Source organism: Castor canadensis, chromosome X (assembly GCF_047511655.1).
Source record: "Castor canadensis chromosome X, mCasCan1.hap1v2, whole genome shotgun sequence".
In the NCBI taxonomy this organism is placed as follows: Eukaryota; Metazoa; Chordata; class Mammalia; order Rodentia; family Castoridae; genus Castor; species Castor canadensis.
Genome location: NC_133405.1, coordinates 19,521,077 through 19,539,701, shown reverse-complemented (window position 1 = coordinate 19,539,701; position 18,625 = coordinate 19,521,077). Strand labels below are relative to the sequence as shown.

Here is an 18,625-nt window from a genome sequence, read left to right as displayed (position 1 = left end):
ATGAAGTCTCAACTCTGTCCCTTCATCTGCTGCCCTGTTGGTTGCTGCACACAAGTTTCCCTGGCTAAAAGGGCCTTCCTGTATCTTGTCTGGCCCGTGGGCATGGCAACCTGGCTAGCAGCAGTCCCTCACAATGCCTCCCAACCTTTTCACCGAGAGCCTATCTTTCATGGTAGAGTTTGTGGTCATGGACAATGGTTTTGTGTCCACAGAGTTTGGTTTTGTTTTTTAAAAGCCCAGGCTTTGGGGTTCCACAGACCTGGATTCCAACTCAGGCGCTGCTCTTTGCTTATTGTGCAGTGTTGGCCAGTTACTTGACTTTACTGAGCCTTTCCATTCTCTTTGTTTAAGTCCATTTAAGAGATATCTGAGCTCTTAGTTTGTGCCACACACAGTGAAGATGGCTGGAACTGAATGACAGTCCCATCTCTTGGGGAAGTATTCTACAGGAGATACTGACAGCCATTTTGTAAAGTTCTTGAAACTCATTCATGCAGGAAGACTGATTGCTTTCTGTTAGGACAATAGTGATTTTTTTTGTATTATCAATTTTTAGTGATCAACAATCTCAACTACAATGATAACACTAAGATGGAAAAGACCAGGGTGCTATGAGAGGGTACCATTACCTGCTGGTGTAGAAACTGAGGGTGATTTTCCTTATAAAGTGGTATAAGAGTAAATCAAGGAACCAGGGGTGGTGGTGTACACCTCCAATCCCACATACATGGCAGGTGGAGGGAGCCAGGAAGATCTCAAGGTTGAGGCCAGCCAGGCAAAAGTAGTGGCAATATCTTGCCTCAAAAAATAAAAACAAAAGAACTGGGGGCGAGGTTCAAGTAGTAAAGCACCTGGCACCTGCCCAGCATGCACATTACCCTGGGTTCAGTCAGCACCACAAAAAAAGTCAAGGAGCAGCTAGATAAAGGCAAGTAAGGATGGGGAACATTTCAGGCAGTGGACAGTGACTTACAGTTGATATTTCACACAATATCCCTTCAGTCAGGTATCTATTAGTGACAAGAACATGACGTGCTGTGCTATCTAAATAATATTCTGAGGAATAAAATACATGTGGCGCTACCCTCCCAACTCTTAAATATTAGGGAAGACAGTAAGTACCCAGCAGTTATATAGTTAGAAGTATAATGAGGAACACTTTGAACCAAATTCTGCCCTCTGCAGCTTCCTCTCCTTCTCTAGGTCCTGCCAGATCACCTAGGCCAAGTGCACCCCACTCTTCTGTGTGCATTTATGCATTTGCAAAGAGGAGCTGGTGTGTCTTCCCTGAGACTTTCTGCCTCCAGGTGAAACAACACCATTCCCTCTCTATTTTCCTACTGCCAAAAGTCTATTATTCTTGACACTTCTCTGAATACACCTGAGACCACACTGGCAGGGTCAGTCTGTCTCGGGCTGCATTAGCCCCTCATCTACTGTCAGTAGAAAGTCTGGAGCAGCACCTTGCTCTTGGGAAGCCTCCTTTCCCATTGGGGAAAGCAGAGAACAAACACACACACATGACCTAATGAGAGGTTGGGTTAAGTGCCGAACAGGAAGTGGATATAGGGTAATGGGCCTGAGGAGGAGGATGGGACTGGAAGAGGCATTCAGAAAGCCTTGAGTAAGAGGTGACATGGAAAGCAAGGCATGCAGAGAAGAGGGGTACACCTTGTTTAGGGTAGACGGTCAGTGAATGTTTGTTGATGAGAGAAATGGCCTCCTGACCCTGGATTCAGTCCAAGTTGGTAGCATCCAAGCATGCTACAATGGGAGAAGCAATAGGTCAATAGTGAAAAGGCCAGAGTCCTACCCCTGCTTGCTACTAGGCACTTTTAGGAAGTCACTTAAACCTCTCGGAGCCTGTCTCTTCCTATATAAAATGCTGACAGTTCACAGATACAGCAAACATTTATTGAGCTGTTGCCAGGCCAGCCACTGTGGTAGGTTCTGGATTATGCCTCCAGCCCCAAGTAGCTGCCAGGCCTGTCAGGGGATCCAATGAAGTGATGTGCATTGAAACATTCTGACTGGCATTCCAATGGCTCTTAAAACTGAGGGTGAATGTTCTGAATGGTTTTGCTGATGAGGTGCTGGTTGAATAAAAGATGGCAAGCTCCAGCTCCTCTGGACTGATATCCTTTGGAATCTCCAGTTTAGCTGGAGCTTGAACTCCATGAGACCTGGCAATTTCTGGCCAGCTCCGCCAAGTGAGAGAACCCCTCTTCTTTACCACGAACCCATATTGCAATTGTAGCCTGGGGAGCCCTGCCCTCTGTGTCCTGGTTGGACACCAGTTCTGCTAATTTTGCAGTTGGTGCTCTGTGGTAGGCACTAGGTCCTACTACATAGCTGAGCTGTGCAAGTTATTTCTTTGAAGCAATGAAGAAATGCACTGAAAGCACTGTAAACATTTCTTGGAAACAAGGTTTAATTTCTCCCAATTTGTTGGAAGTGAAGTGGTTCACTTGTGTTTAAATACTAAACATACAAAATTGCTTGAGAAGTATTCAATTCTTGGTTGCTTTGGAAGTCACGAGGCCTTACTGCATGATTTTATTTTGTTGTCAATTTGAATTTCCTATACAGCTGTGTTCCCATGTATACTGGGCAAAAAGCATATGAGCTGTTTTCATTGTAAAAACCTGGAAGAAAATGGAAGTTGCCTGCTTTTTTTTTTCCATCTGAGAGCAGGATTTGTGTGAGAAAGCAAGACAGTGGTGATTGGACCCCCTGGTGGTGCTATAAAATTGTTTTTTTTAAACACTTTTTCAGTATTTGACAAAAAGTTCCATTTTTCTAAGGAGAACCAGGAAGTTAATATTTAAACACTCTGGCCAACCAGTATTTTACTTACTAACTTCCAATCAATAGACACTGAGTGATTAGGTTATGGTTCAAGTGGTAGAGCCCGGCAAAGAACACCTCACCTGTGCTGAGCCCTGGGCCAGGCACTGGGGACAAAGAGGTACTTAAATCATGGTTTCAGTCTGAAAGAGAATGCAGCTGAGAAGGAAGAGCATTGCAGTAATGTGACAAACATTAGAAAGATGCTGTTGTATGGGATTAAAGTCCCTCACATTGCTGTCCTCCAAAAATGTCCAATGTCCACACCCTGATCCTTGGAATCTGTGAATATGTTAGGTTACATGACAAAGAGAATTAAGGAATTAAAGGTGCTATTCAGATGATTTTGAGATGGGGATTATACCAGATTATCCAGGTGGGCCCAGTAGAATCACACAGGTCCTTAAAATTGGAGAACTTTTCCTGGCTGTGGTCAGAGGAGAAGAGGTTTCAAGAGAAGCAAACTCGGAGAGATGTCACATTGCTAGCTTTGAAGACAGAGGAAGAGAGCCTCTAAAAGCTGGAAAAGGCAAGGAATGGATTCTTCCCTAGAGCTTCCAGGAGGAGCGCAACGCTGCTGACACAGTGAATTTAGCCCATTGAGATCCTTGTCAGACTTCTGACCTACAGAGCTGTCAGTTAATAACTGGATGTTGTTTCAAGTCACAAAGTTTGAGGTAATCTGCTATGGCAGCAATAGGAAACTAGCACACTGCCTTCGAAGGAAGAAATAGTGTCTGTATCTGTTTCCTTCTGAATGTCTGCTTTGCACCAGCACTGTGCATGGTGCCTAACATACAGAACTAAGCAAGTCCCAGAGCTCCCAGTGTGGTAAGGAGACTAGCAAGGATACAGGCAACAGTGAGATAGTGTGGTAGGTGTCATAATGGAGAAAAATCCAGTTGATAGATGCCCAACCTGGAGAAGGATCAGCAGGCTGGAAAAGGCCCTGTCACTTCTATGTTAATCTAGCTTCAAGAAGCACTTCCATTATTCTCTGGCATGAGAAATTTCCCCCAGGCCACCATGCCCACGACATTAGCAGGGTGTGACAGTATACAGGAGACAAGATCAGATTTGGGTTTTAGAAAAATCACTCTCATTGCACCTGTGGCTACAGTGGGAAGGGTGGATTATTTGGGTAGGGGCAAGGGTGGACACAGAGGTGACAGAAAACTTGGCCAAGTGAGAGGGACTGTGGTAGCATAGACTACAGAAATGTCAGTGGGGCCAGGACAGGTGTAAAGGACATTTAGTAGGTAGACTCGATAGGATTTGGAGAGTAAATGTGGTGAACAGATGAGAAGGGGAGTTTAAAATGACTCTCAGCAATGCAGATTGGACATAGGGTGAATAGAATATGAATATAATTTTAGAAAATACCTATTAGGACCAAGAGATTAAGAGATGTAGCCATAAAAGCACAAATGTAAATTTGCTTGTGAACCAGATGCAAAAAGACAAATGTTGCATGTTCTCTCTCAAATGATATGTAGAAACTAAAAAAGCTATTCTCAAAATAGAAGTGAGTAGAATAGTAATTACTAGAGGCTGAGGAAGGAGAGATAGAGGTTGACTAACAGATAACAGTGTCATATATGTATAAAACTTTACAAAGATCTGTAAAAGAGGATCTTGAGGCTTCCAACACGAAGTAATGATAAGGAGACGGAAATGCTATTTACCTATTACTGATATAACCAGTGCACATTATATTCATGTATCAAAATATCATACTACCCAAATGTGTACAAGTATTACACGTTAGTTAAAACAAGAAACAATATTTTTTAAAATTAATTTGTTTCACTCAGGTAAGGGAAGATGGAGCCTAAATGGAAGAAGGGTAGGAGAAGTGGACTAAGAGCCCCAAATGAGGAGGGTGGGAAAGAACACAAGTTTGAATAGCACCAGGATCTATTAAGCCATTCTCCCATTACAACCTAGGAACATCTGATGCTTTTGGCTCTGGGTGGTGTCTGGGGTGGGGGAATAATTGCTTTAACTAAAGTACAATGACTGGAGGAAAAAATAAATTCTGTTGCCTTCTTGCAGAAAAGACAGCTTCAGAAGTTCTTGGGGAATGATGAGTGGTGCTATTAGAAAACTTTTAAAAGTGTGTCATTCTAGACTTCAGTGTATCCAGCACTGGTCTGGCTAAGGGAATGAAAATATATGTAGTGGGCTCTCTAAAATGCAGTTCTTAGCATTTTCCAGGAGGGTCAAGGGCCAAGGAATGAATACTGGATGTGGAGGAAGTCACGGCTTCTTGGCCAGACCCTTTCTGCTTCTGTGGAGGTGCACATTGCAATCAGAGACGCCTTCACTTTTTGCCTTTCCCCAAAGGCTACTGCTAGAGTTCCTAGTGCATCCAATGGAGTCAACACAGCTCTTGATATACTGGGCTCAATGTCGTGTGCCATTCACTGCTATCATCAGTGCCTGAGCTGCAGTCTTGGTGGAAGCTTGAGCCAAATAGCAACTGGTGGGACAGAGGTCATCAAATATGCCTGGAAAAAACTTTTTAAAAATTGACTTTTGCTTCAAAGGAAATCAGCAAGTGTCAGTAAAACTTATAAAAGAAAGCATAGAGAGGCCTATATTAAGATGAAGGAAACATCTGTTTTTGTTTTCTCGCTTTTTATTAATTCATCTGAGGTATGAGTCACCAGTTCACTCAGTCAATGTTTCCAAACTCTTTTGCCTCCAGAGTAGTTGGGAAAAATCACCTCAGAACTACCTTGAGAGAAAGATGATCTACAGAGAGGTGCCATGTTTTTGTTTTGGTTTTTTAATGTAATATTGGTTCTGGTAGTATTTCCTAAAATTGCTTCTATGTTAAACCACAACTACATTCCTTCCTCAGCAGAATTTTATTCCTCCTCCTAGAGAGTGGAGGACTAATTTGCTGACCTAAATATGTATATATTCAACCCAGAACCCCACAAAGTATGCCTTTCATATAGAAAGACAACTTTATAGGCACACCTTAGTCTGTCCTTGTACAGAGCAGGGTTAGATGTGCAGCCCCTAGGGACACCAAGGAAGGAAAAGGTTTCCTTTCTGTCTGCTCAAGATTTTCTTGAACCAATACCAATCCCACCCTACAAAGGTGAAGACATCAAGGAGAGAAGGAAGTTTTCTTCCCCATGCCAGACTCTAACCACTACTGGAGTAGCCATTCTGTGTTCTCAGCTGTTTCTCTAGATGTCCAACACTGCATTTTCAAAATGGCAGTTCAGAGTTCAAAGTTGGCCTATGGCTATAATCCAGGACAAAAGCAGGATGGTCTGTTTAAGGATGGAGCCAGCAACTTGTTCTCATTACACTGCACTCTGTCTAGCTGAGCTCTGTTCTTTCTGACCCACTGGTGGGGAGGCAGTAGTGGAATACACACCTCTACCTTTCCTTTCTTTTCTTTCTTCTTTTTTTTTTTTTTTTGCAGAATTGGGGTTTGAACTCAGGACCTCACGCTTGCTAGGCAAGTGCTCTAGCACTCGAACCATGCCTTCACGCCCTTTTTCATGTTGGATATTTCTTTTGAGATAGGGCTGGGCTGGCCTTGAATCACGATACTCTTGATCTGTCCCTACCAGAGTTGCTAGGATTGTAGGTGTGAGCCACCAACACCAGGCACACCTCTATCTTTCATAGGAGACAGTGACTTCATTACTATTCCTGCCTCCCTCCCTCTAGCCTTTTCTTTCTTCCTTCTGCCCTTCCTTCCTTTGTTTGAGTACCTTTCATTCTAGGTACTGGAAATTCAGAGGTGAATAAGGCATGGTTCCTGCCCTAAGGAATTCAGTGTAGTGATGGAGAAAAACTTACGCATAATTAGATATAGGTTTTTTTTCTGTAGAGATTTCTACCAGGATCAAGAAATGTTAGCTGAGATGTTAGGTGTTTTCTCAATGAGTTTTATTTGAACCGGGACATCTGTTCACATAGCTTCTGTACCACATATTTGGAGCTACTTCTCTTCCTTTTTATAAGAATGGGCATATTTTAATGAATCTGGATTCCTTAATACAAAAGCACGTTTCAAGGGCACCAGAAACCTTACAAACACATGAGAAGGAAAAAAGTTACTATTTTTTTCTTGAAGCTCTTATATCCTACTTACATACAAATAAATTATAGAAAAAGTTTGTTACAATTCCTCATTGATGATAACGATTCAATGGGTAGTGATCAAATCCACACTAGTCCACCAACAACTAATTTAATATTATTGGTGAAAACCTGTCATTTCTGAACCTGTATGAACACTCGAACTGCCATTTTTCTCTCTGTAATTTAACTTACGGTTTCAGCCACCTGATACTGAAGTCTAAAATACCCTTTTAGGTTTGATCTGTACAACCATGACAAAAATGGCCAAGTGGGATTAGTGTTATTTGGTGGTGGCAAAAAGGCTACAGTTTGGTACTTATACCTGCAGTTACCAGTAACCATTCTATGCAGGCAGAGTAAACTAAGGAGAGCTATGAAATCTGAAAAGGAAACTAGAAGAGACCAGGACAAAGGCAGACTGAGCCCTACCATTGCATGACGGTATGCACTATATATTTGAGCAAGGGCAGATCAGCCAAAATCAGCTTGCTTTCCTTACTGGCATGAACAAACAATGTTTTTCCTTCAAAAGTCTTGTCATTGGTTGCATTTCATTGTACACTTACTAAACTATACTCAGCCCTTATTACAAAATCCTCACATTTTTTCTGAGGATCAGGTAATTGCTGATCGATTGCTTTTTCTTTTTGTCTTTTGTTTTCCCTGAGTGTGTAGGAGTTAAAGTCTCGTGTAGTTCTTCTTTTACACTGGATATGGGCTCTTTGATACTATTTCATCATCTTTAGCATTCAGTTCTGCCACTTTGGATTTTCATTTCTTTAAAAAATTTGGTGTACAAACTTGTGTGTGGCCGTGGCTGTCTGCAGACTTCTCGGGAATGCAGGGAGTACTTTCTGACGCCCCTCTGTCCTTTTCCTTGGGTATCTTTATTAGATAAAACCAATGCAGGAAAACTATAATCAATTCTTCTTGTGGCCATTCTCTTCCTGAGTAATTTTTCCTTCCTTTTAAATCACACTTCTATCTATAGCTGTGTACAAAATCCCCATTCTGATTTTAGCATTTCACCACTGGATATAAGGGGTAGTAAGGAAATGGAAGGTGCCACTCTGAAAAGTTCTTCATGTACTTTTTTTTTGGTGACATGAAACACACACCAAGAGTTTCACCAAAAGGTAGTTGTTCATTGTTTCAGCTACTATCTTGGCAACATCTTCAGACTCAAACTCCAGAAAGGCATGGCCTCTGCTGTTTCCTGTCTTACTTCTGGACAGGTTGAATCTTGGAATAGTGCCAAACTGGGAGAAATATGCCCGGATCTGGTTTTCCTGAAGTGCTGGAGGTAGTGGCTCACAAAGATTATTCCAGGAGTAAGTTTTTCTTGCTTTTTTTGCTTTGGTATGCCCCAGCATCCCAGGTATCTGTGATGCTCCTGGTAGAGCTATTTCTAAGGAAATAGAAGTGCTCACACAGTGAGTTAAATAAAACTATCTTCAGCCTGTCTGTGTGGAGCCAGCTGCCCACCTTCTTTCTATAACACTGATCTAGAGCTTTCTGTTATTGTTAACCTAAGAAAGAAACAAAAGTGTGGCCTCAGATTCCACCTGATTATACAAGTCTTCTGGACAAGGATCCAATTGTATATTGACTAAAGCACAAAACAGTTGTGAAGTGTCTCAGTGACATGACTACTTGAAACTCTGTCTGCTCTGGTAGTTCAGGACAGGCGTGGTCAGTTCTAGGCTCGTGTCATTCTTACTCCAGTCTTTAGGTATGTTGCTTGTAGAAAGTGAAAACGCCAATGTCATTAATGCACCTGATTCTCTATTTCTCATCAAATTGGATTTAGGTATGAGAACTGCAAGAGCAACAGGTAATTAATCAATTGGTGACATGTCTTGTCCAAGGGGATAATTTTGACAGTCTATTCTAACCATACAAGCAATGTTTCCAATAAAAAGTTTTACGAGGTGTTGTCACAGATGTAATGTTTCATAAGGATATCACTCAAGCTGTAAATCATATACTTGAATTCATATAACAGTCACCTCATTAAATACCAAGGAAAACTACGTCTTTCACATAAATTCTGGTCTCAAGTGACTTTTAAAAAAGGAACAAAGAACAAAAAACTGAACTCAAGCCCTCATCTCTGGCAGAAATTAGAAGACTGACAAGAATTTGAAATTTTCCCTTATTGCTTTCTTTAATTTTCCTTTCTACATCAGACCTCCAAAAGTTTTATTATCTTCCTAGGCCCATTTTTTTCTCCAGGGATAAGAGAACTGGAGAAAGGAGCTGGACTAATTTTTAAAAAAAAGCACAACAAATCTCTGGTCTATTGAAGTATGATTGACAAACTGTAAATGTATCCTTTCTAGTGTGCAGTTCTGTGAGTTTTGAAAAAATGCACACAGATATGTAACTATCATCACAGTCAAAATATGGGATATTTTCATCTTTTCAGAATATTCCCCCAAAGCCCCTTGTAACTTAATCCCCGCCCCAGGCCCCAAGCTTCTGGCAACCACTGATCTATTTTCTCTCTCTGTAATTTTGCCTTTTCCAGAATGACATAGAAACAGAATCATAGAACATGTAGCTTTTTTGTAGAGTGTTTTACTTTTTAAAATGAATAACATTCTTTTCAGGTAATAATAGCATATTCATTGTGGAAAAATTAAAATATTTAACAAGGAAATACAAAGATGCTTTAAGAAACGTGGGTGTTCAGAGGTCTGGTATGGTATTTCTACTTTTAATCTTTGAGGATCCTCCTCACTGAGTTCCATAATGGCTGTACTAATTTACATTCCCACCAAGAATATGCAAGGACTCTCTTTCTCCACATTCTCACCAACAATAACCAAAACAGAAGATTTAGAATGTTTCACCACAAAGGAATGAAAAATGTTTGAGGTGACAGACATGCTGTTTATTCTGATCTGATCATTACACGAAGTTCAAAGTTATTGAAACTTCTCACTATTCCATAAATTTATGCAATTATCATTTGTCAATTAAAACATTGAGAAATGATAGAAATGTCGCTAACCATTGTTTAGGCTTGGTGAGTTTCCTTCTAATCTTTTTATTCTCCATACGCACCAGCACTCACAGCAACAAAAGTTAAATAACTGGAATTCTAGCTGGGTGCCATGGCTCACGCCTATAATCCTAGCTAATTAGGAGGTAGAAAACAGGAGGATTGTAGTTTGAGGCCAGCCTGGGCAAAAGTTAGAGAGACCCCCATCTCAACCAATAGCTGAGTGTGGCATGTGTCTGTAATCCCAGCTAGGTGGGAAGCATAAAGGAGGATTGTGGTCCAGGCCAACCTAAGCACAAACATGGGGCTGTCTTTGAAAAATAACTAAAACCTGAAGGGCTGGTGGTGTGGCTCAAGTGGTAGAGCACCTGCCTAGCAAGTGTGAGTCCCTGAGTTCAAACCCCAGTACTGCCCCCCCCCAAAAAAAAGGAAAGAAAAAGGGAAACTGGAATCCTAATGTATAAAGAGTTTTGACATTTTATTCTATAACTTGATAGCAAGAGCATTCTTTGTTTTTGTAGTGCTGGGGGTTGAACCCAGGGCCTTCCACATGCTAGGCAAGCACTCTACCACTGAGCCACACACTCAGCCTCTAGTTTTGCAATACAGGCTCTCAACATGCAGCCCAGGCTGGCCTGGGAGCTCGTGATCCTCCTGCCTCCGCCTTCTGAGTTCTGGGATTACACGCACGTGGCCTCACGCCCAGCTAGAACATTTTCTTAACTCTTTCTTGAGGTTTGGAGGCAAGAGCTTAGTTAGTGGGCACAGGCATGAACAAGAAACAAGGGCATAACTATAGGGACCCAGAAGAGCCACGTTCAAGATGCCTTTGGGGGCTCTGTGTCCTCTGCTTTTGGTGTCCCCAGCTGCTGAGTGCCACTTGTTTTAATCAAAAGCTTTCTGTGCTTAGTTTTTTTTTCCTTTTTAATGATGACTTTTTCTCAGACTGAAATAAGCACACTCCTAGGTTGAGACTGGCAGCACTGTGTACTCCTCTGTCACAGGCTTTTTTCCCTGTGTCGTGTCACAATCCATCCTTCATTTTGTCCACCTCCCCCAATTAGACAGTGAGCCCCACAGGCTCAGGCACCCTCAGTTTTTCCAGTGCTTGACATATTACTCAGCAAAGAGTAGATACAGGCGTCCCTTATTATCCTTGGGGGATTGGGCACAGGACCCCCAAGGGACACCAAAATCCTCCGATGTGCAAGTCTTAATATAAAATGGTGTTGCATTTGTGCAGAACTTAAACATGTCTCCAGTACACTGTAATTTACTTTTTTTTTTCAGACAGGGTCTCCTTATGTAGCCCAGGCTGGCTTGGAACTCACGATCCTCCGGCCGGCCTCAGTCTCCCACGTACAGGGATTACATAAGTGCACCGCCATACCCAGCTTCCTTGTGTATACTTTAAACCATCTCTAGATTACTTACGAATGCTAAGTAAATAGTTTTATTGTGTGCAAATGATGACAAAAAAATCTGAACGTGTTTAGTACAACCTCCATCAGAGGTTGGTTGAAACCACAGATGTAGCAGCCGTAGTATGGAGGGATGACTGTACTTACTAAGAATGTAATTAGCTGGACGTGATGGCTCACACCTGTAATCTTAGCTACTTGGGAGGCTGAGCTGAGGAACACTACGGTTTGAGGCCAGTCTAGGCAAAAAGTGAGACCCCATCTCAATCAATAAACCTGAGCGTGGTGGTGTGCATCTTTCATCCCAGCTATGTGGGAAGAGTAAGTAGGGGGATCATGGTCCAAGTCCCAACTTGAAAAATAACTAAATAAAAAGGACTGGAGGTGTGGATCAGATGGTACAGCACCCGCCTCGCAAGCACGAGGCCCTGAGTTCAAACCTGAGTACTGCCCCCCAAAATATAATGAATTAAAAAAATCAACAAAGTAAGAGAAACCATTCCTTCACTGGTGACTGCCACTCACTTCTTTCTCTTCTGCCTTACCCTCCTTGCCACAGAAGGAGTGCGTTTTGTTTTCACATGCTTTGACATTTCTGACTTAGGGCTGCACAACCTAGCCTTGTGGGGCAAGGCCAAAGTTGTGTTTTCAAGGAGATGTTAATGCAGGAAATGGAAGGGCAGGGAGAGGAAGAGGCGGTCTGCTCAGGTTGCAGAAGACTGGCACACAGACATGCAAGAGAGCACTGCGTGATTGTCCAGCGTGGCCTGGTGAGCACTGGCCAGACCTGCCCTGCTGGGGAGTGGGAGACAATTGCAAAAGGCCGGGTTTCAGCACTAGGAAAGAATGTAAGTCAGAACGAAGTAGAGACAGCTGCATACCCACGTTTGCTGCAGCACTCTAGCACTGTGACTGAAGCAATGAGAGCCCTGTCAGTGGTAGCTGTTAGCAGTTCTGCTATTCATCATAAAACATGACTGATGCTCTAGTTGGCTCAAAGCACACCCTGGACTGCAAGTCCCAAAGCAGGCTCTGAAATGCAGATCCCCAGAGATCTTCTGGAGCTTCCATGACAGGCCAGAAGGAGTCTGATTTCTTCTGCTGCTTCTTCAAGACTCAGGAAGGTGGCTCCTTGGGTGGTGAGGAAAAATGACGCTATGCTTATGTTTGGCTCTTTCCTGGTTCCCACAAATGTCCTTCCCATTTTCCATTTTCTGCATGCTTTGGTGAAGCCACTCTAATGTGGTTGACAGTGTTTGTAGTGAGAGCCAAGTCAAGCCTTCCTCGGGAAGAATGCTGGAAGCCTGGAAGGGTCTCGTCCGAGCTCACGTAGCCCACAGCCTCCTGCTCAGAATTGCTCAAGGCCAAGGCTGCCTGGCAGAGAACTGCAGGGCACAGTGCACTCATTGATTCCTGGGCTGTTTCTGGGTGGGAAACCAGCATGGTGTCAGGCTGGCCTGGGCCGCAGGGGTATTGCTCCAGAGATGGCTTTGCTGAAGCATCTGATCCTCCCCCCACCCCACACACACACCACCCTGTGGTGCTCTCTGTGCTTTGGGGACAGTGGCGTCCAGCACAGGATGACTTCTTTCCCCATGTTTTCTGCAGCTTTCTTTCTAGGCCCTGGAGAGATTTTGGAACTTAAACTTACCCACATGGCAGGAATCCCCACAGCCTCCTTGTGAGGGTGGATGAACACCATATGCTGTTGATAAAAAAATGGCTTCCTCCACGGAGCACATGGGCCTCTGGCCAACCCCTTTTATCTCAGCAGCTTGGAGCAATGGTCCTCGGGTGAGGATGCGTGTGCAGATAGAAATGTGACTCTAAAAAGTCCTGACGTGTGTTGGTGCAAGGGCTTTGTCTCCTAGAGAAGCTGGTAGTGGGCAGGCCCCCCACCATAAGACTAGTTGAAGAAGGCAGGAGATAAACAGGGAGCTCTGGACCATCACCTTCTGAGTCCTCAGACAGACTTTCAGAGAAGTCCCCCTCATGCTAACACCCTTAGCATCATGAACCCTAGAAATGGGGGCAGGGAGTGGAGAGAACTCTTCTTGACCTTTAAACTCAGACTCTTCTCAATGCATGGTGGATTGACGTCCTGATACACCCACCATACGTTGAAAATATTGTGATTCAAAAATGTATTTGAGGGCTGGCAGAGTGGTTCAAGTGGTAGAGTACCTGCCTACAAAGCTTCAGACCCTGAGTTCAAACCTCAGTCCCACCAAAAAGGAAGTATTTAATATATTTCACCTACTAAATGTCACAGCCTGGCTTAGCCTGCCTTGACCATGCACAGAGCACTTACAGGAGCCTAGAGGTAGGCAAACCCATCTCCCATAAATCCTATTTTATAATAAAGTGTCCAGTAGCTCATGTAATTTATTGACTATGATACTGAAAGTGAAAGACAAAGCCATCATAAAGGAGAAAAATCATAGTCAAACCATATTGAGTTGGGGATAGTCTACACTTGAAGTTATTCCTTGCCACTGACAATCGTCGTTCATCCATCCATCTATTCATTCGGCAAGAAATTACCGAGTCCCAGGCACCTGTGGCTCATGCCTGTAATCCCAGCTACTCAGGAGGCAAAGATCAGGAGGATCACAGTTCAAGCCTGGCAAGACCCTCATCTCAACAAACAAGCTGGGTGTGGTGGCACATACCTGTCATCTCAGCTACACAGGAGGTACAGGTACTGGGCAAAAATGCAAGACTGTATGTGAAAAATAAAAGCCAAAAGGGCTGGGGGTGTAGCTCAAGTGGTAGAGAACTTGCCTAGCAGGCACAAGGCCCTGAGTTCAAATCCCAGTACTGCCAAAAAAGAATTTATTGAGTCCCTACTATGTGCATGTTTACAATTGTAATAAATCCAGCCCTAACTACTTGTCGCCACTGATGAGCCAACCAGGACACTGGACCAAACTTAAGGTTTGGAGGTGAGGAAAGCTAAGCCTCCAGCCTGGGCAGCTGGTGAGTGCCAGCTGCTGCATTTTAGTGGGGTTTTATTCATTCATTTCTCCACGCATTCATTCAGCCACACACTCAACAGTGTGTGCTGTGTGTCAGATACCATGGTAGGCAGCAGAGCCTCAGAAGGGAGAGTTCTGTCTCTTAGGAGAGAGAATTTCAGATGCCAGCAGCTAACATTGACTGGTGCTTAGGATGTGTGCCAAGCACCATGCTGACTGCCTAGCTCTCTGCAACCACATACATTTCTGTTTTTCTTTCTTTCTTTCTTTCTTTTTTTGCCTTGCTGGGGATTGAACCCAGGACCTTAGCATGCTGGACAAGTGTGCCACCACTAAGTCACATCTCCACATCTCATGCCTGATCTCTCTGAAACCTCATTCCAGTACTGGCAGGGAGGACCACAGAGATGGGCAAACAGAGGTTCAGGGAATTTACTGACTTGCTCAAGGTCATTGTTATGGTTTGGATATGTTTTGAGTGTGTCCTCCAAAGGTACCCTGGGACTCAGTGTGGCAATGCTGAATGAGGTAGGACACTGGGGGAGTACTACCCTTGGAAGAGATTAAGGTAGTTCTCGTGGAACCCTGACTTGGTCGTCTTGAGAGGGTTGTTATAAAAAAAGCAAGCCTGCCCCCTCCCCTTACTCTGGCTTCTCCAATACACACTCCCATTGTTGTGATGCCATGTGTCATTAGGTCCTCACAGGTCCTAAAGCAATGGGCCTACCTTGGACTTTCAGCCTCTTAAAGTGGAAGCTAAATAAATCCCTTGATAAAGTTTCTGAGACTCAGGTATTTTGTTTTAGTAATGGAAACTGAGGTAGTACACTCACCTAGCACAAAAGTGACACAGTATATTTGAAAAATCCAAGGGAGTCCAGACGCCTGAGGCTGTGCTCTTTGCAGATTACTGTGCATTACTGCTCACTCCAGGAATGGCTAACTGCAATCTCCAGATGAAATCTGGCCCACTGCTTGTTTTTGTACTACCTGAAAGCTAAGAATAATTTTTACATTTTTAAATGGTTGAAAAAAACTTAAAGAATATTTGCTAGTGTGAAAAATATGAAATTCACATTTCAGTGTCCATCAAGAAGGTTTTTACACAGCCACATCCATTCCTTTAGGTCTTATCTGTGTCTTTTCTACTACAAAGGCATAGTGGAGTCATTGTGACAGAGACTGTATGACCTGAGAAGTTGACAGGGAGATTTTGCTGAGCTCTGGCTGGTGGATCACTGGTAGCAGATTTCAGCCCGTCTCTGAGCTCAGGTGGTCTCCAGAGCTCTCACCCCATCTCAGCCTTTCCTCAGCAACTTGGAGAGGTCCAGGGAGCTTCGCGTGAGCATTTCAGATGACGGTGCCTTTGAGTTATTTTCAGCCTTTCTTTCAAGAGTCTTTGAGGCCTGAGATGTTTAGGGTGGTATTAGGTTATTCATCAAATATTTAGATGAAAATGTAGACAACAGACTTAGGGTTATTTGTGAACAAAGCCCCGAAAGCAACCCTGTTGGTCTTTGTTGAGAGGTGCCAAATTATCTCCGGCTCTGCTGGTTGCTGTGTGTGGAACCTTATATGGGCATAGTCTCTTGCTCTGGGCCTGTCCCTTGCTCTACCACGGTTGGATCCACTTTTTAAAAAATGTGTTTATTTATGCTTAAATGGCTAGATAAATTTGTGTGCATTTATTCTGTACTACACAACATTTTGAATTATATATACATTGTGGAATGCTAAATCTAGATAACTAACACATGTGGTCAGATCCACTTTTAAGGTTATGTGTGAGCCTTTTTCATTTTCCTGTTGGATCAAGCTGTGGGGAATTTAGCTTTGGTCACACTTGAAGGGAACAAGAAGGCTGTTGACTTCTGAACACGACTTATCTGTACATCAGTGAAGACAATTGCCTTCCTTTTGACATTGGTGTCCCTTTACATTGGTGTGTGGGTGGAAGGATGCATTTCTGTAAGTGCTGCAGTGGAGGAGGGGGAAGAATTGTCACTTGTCATCTTACTTGCTTCCTGGGATTAGAGTGTTTGAGGGGATGTTCCTGAGGAACACATTTATTGTGTGCCTGCAGGCAATGGGGCTGGATGAGGCATTCCATGAGTGTTTGCTTACTCTGACCTCACGGCATGCCTTCACTCTCTCAACAGGTATTTATTAAATGCCTGCTGGATGCCAAGTCTGGTGCTTGGCCAGGACTACAACAGTGAGTACAATGATGACAGTCCCTTGTCCTCACGAAGCTAAACTTACAGTGGGACAGGAAGATAAGCAAAAAATATTTAAAAACCCTTGTAGAGTGTGATAAATGGTAGAAAGCAAAAGAACAGTGTGCCAAGACAGAGTAATAGAGAGACCAAGCCAAGCCTGGGTAGTAAGGAAAGGCCTCTCAGAGGAGGGGACATTTAAGATGGAAACTGAAGGCTAAGAAGGTGGACTGGCTGGCAGAATCTCAGCAATTGGACCAGAAATCTTGCTATATAACAGTTTGGTTAACAGAGTGAGAGAAAGTGCTATGTTAAGAACTCAGTAGAGCAGAGAGCCCCGCCCTGAGCAGCCCCAGGCTGCAGGTGGTTTTGTTCTAGAGACTTCAACCTGGAGCCCTGACTTAAGCTAGCCCTAAGCAACATAGTTCTGGTCCAAAGGAGAACAACTGGACCAGTTCCCCCCACTCTTGGACATTCATTTCCACAAATGTGTATAGAGCTCTTCCCACAAGCCCAGCACGGTCTACAGTGTGGGGAGCCAGAGGCAATAGACAGCAAGAATCTCACCGTCTAGTAGAAGAAATAAGTCACAACATCAAATAAGTCACTGCATGGCAAATAGAACAGAAGACATATGTACAAATTCCCAAGGTGTAACAGGAAAGGACTATGAGAGCCTGGAAACATTCAGACGAGGCTAATACGTGAAGTGCTAGAAGGCCCTTCCAGAACAAGAATCCTACCTGAGCAAAGGGAGGAATTTAAAGACCTGAATTTTTGAGCCTGAAGTACAAGATAGAGAGAAATGCAGGTCATGGGACAGCGCTGGGAATAATTATTGGGGATTTGAGCTGCACTAAAGGTCTGAAAACACCAGAAAGAAGAGCTCCTGGTTAGCTGGACTTCACAATGTCTCTCTTGTTACCTAATCCTGCTGGTTTAGACTCGGTTTTTCAGGAAGCTATGGTATTTCAAAGAAACTGCCTGATCCTTTTCTAGACAAATTTCATGCTTTTGGAAGTGGTTTTTTCCCCTAAGTACTTCCTACCTTCCTTGCAACTTTTCAAAGCATCTACCATATGTTATTTCTCCTGAGTGAGAGATTATTGCCTTTTGATTTGGGGGGAGCTGAAATGAAGTCATCTGTCCACTGAAGTGACAGCTGCAAGCAGGCATGCTCTTTCCAGGGCAGCAGGCCGGCCATTTGAGCCCGGCCTACTGTGCCTTGTCCATGAGTGGCTGTTCCTTTCTGCCTCCTGTTACTGCTCTCCCTATTTTCCTGCTTGCTACTCACTAAATAAGAGCATTTTTGCAGAGATGAGTTCTGGCTCGTTCTAAGTATTTTAGGTGTCAAACATCCTGTTTTTCCTCTGAGTAATGTGACCCTGTCAATGACCCACTGCATTTCACAATGACATCATGGGATCCAACAGAGAATGGTTGAAGAGATGTGATAATGGGAGCCCAGGGACGGCTGCTGGCCCCCTTACTTTCCAGAAAGTTGTCTGGAGACTGTTGAACAAGAAGTCCACAAACACGTGTCTGCTTTGCACAAAAGTGGGGGTCATAAAACTAGCACCTGAGGACCATGTCCCTGCTTCCAGAACAAATCTGGTCTCACTGATTTTGCACATGAAATTTTACTGGCACTCAGCCGTACTCATTTGCTTGAGTATTGTTCACGGCCACTTTTGCACCACCTTACAATGTAGTTGGATTGATTGACTGAGCCCAGGTGGCCAACAAGGCTGAAAATCTTTACCATGTGGTCCTTATGGAAAAAGTTTGCTGATTCCTGCTCTTCTCCTTCTACCCTTAGGAAGAGGCATGTGAACAGAGTGACATGTCATGTTTCAGAGTACCACAGCCCATTCCCATCCCCTCCTCCCCAAACACGTGATACAAGAAAGTAGAGACTGATTTTTACTAAGCATATCAGAGTTTTCATATTTACTGTATGACATCAGACACATTGCCCTTCCAAGAAGGTCCCTTGGGAGATTGCACACTTATTCCAAAGCTGGTGCCAGTGGGCTGGACGTT

At 43.6% G+C, this 18,625-nt stretch overlaps 1 pseudogene; it reads right to left on the bottom strand.

Annotated features, from left to right (window-relative positions):
- Nucleotides 1–7,546: 7,546 nt before the first annotated feature.
- On the bottom strand, nt 7,547–11,355 carry LOC109687425 (MKI67 FHA domain-interacting nucleolar phosphoprotein pseudogene; annotated as a pseudogene).
- Between the last annotated feature and the right edge of the window lie 7,270 nt (nt 11,356–18,625).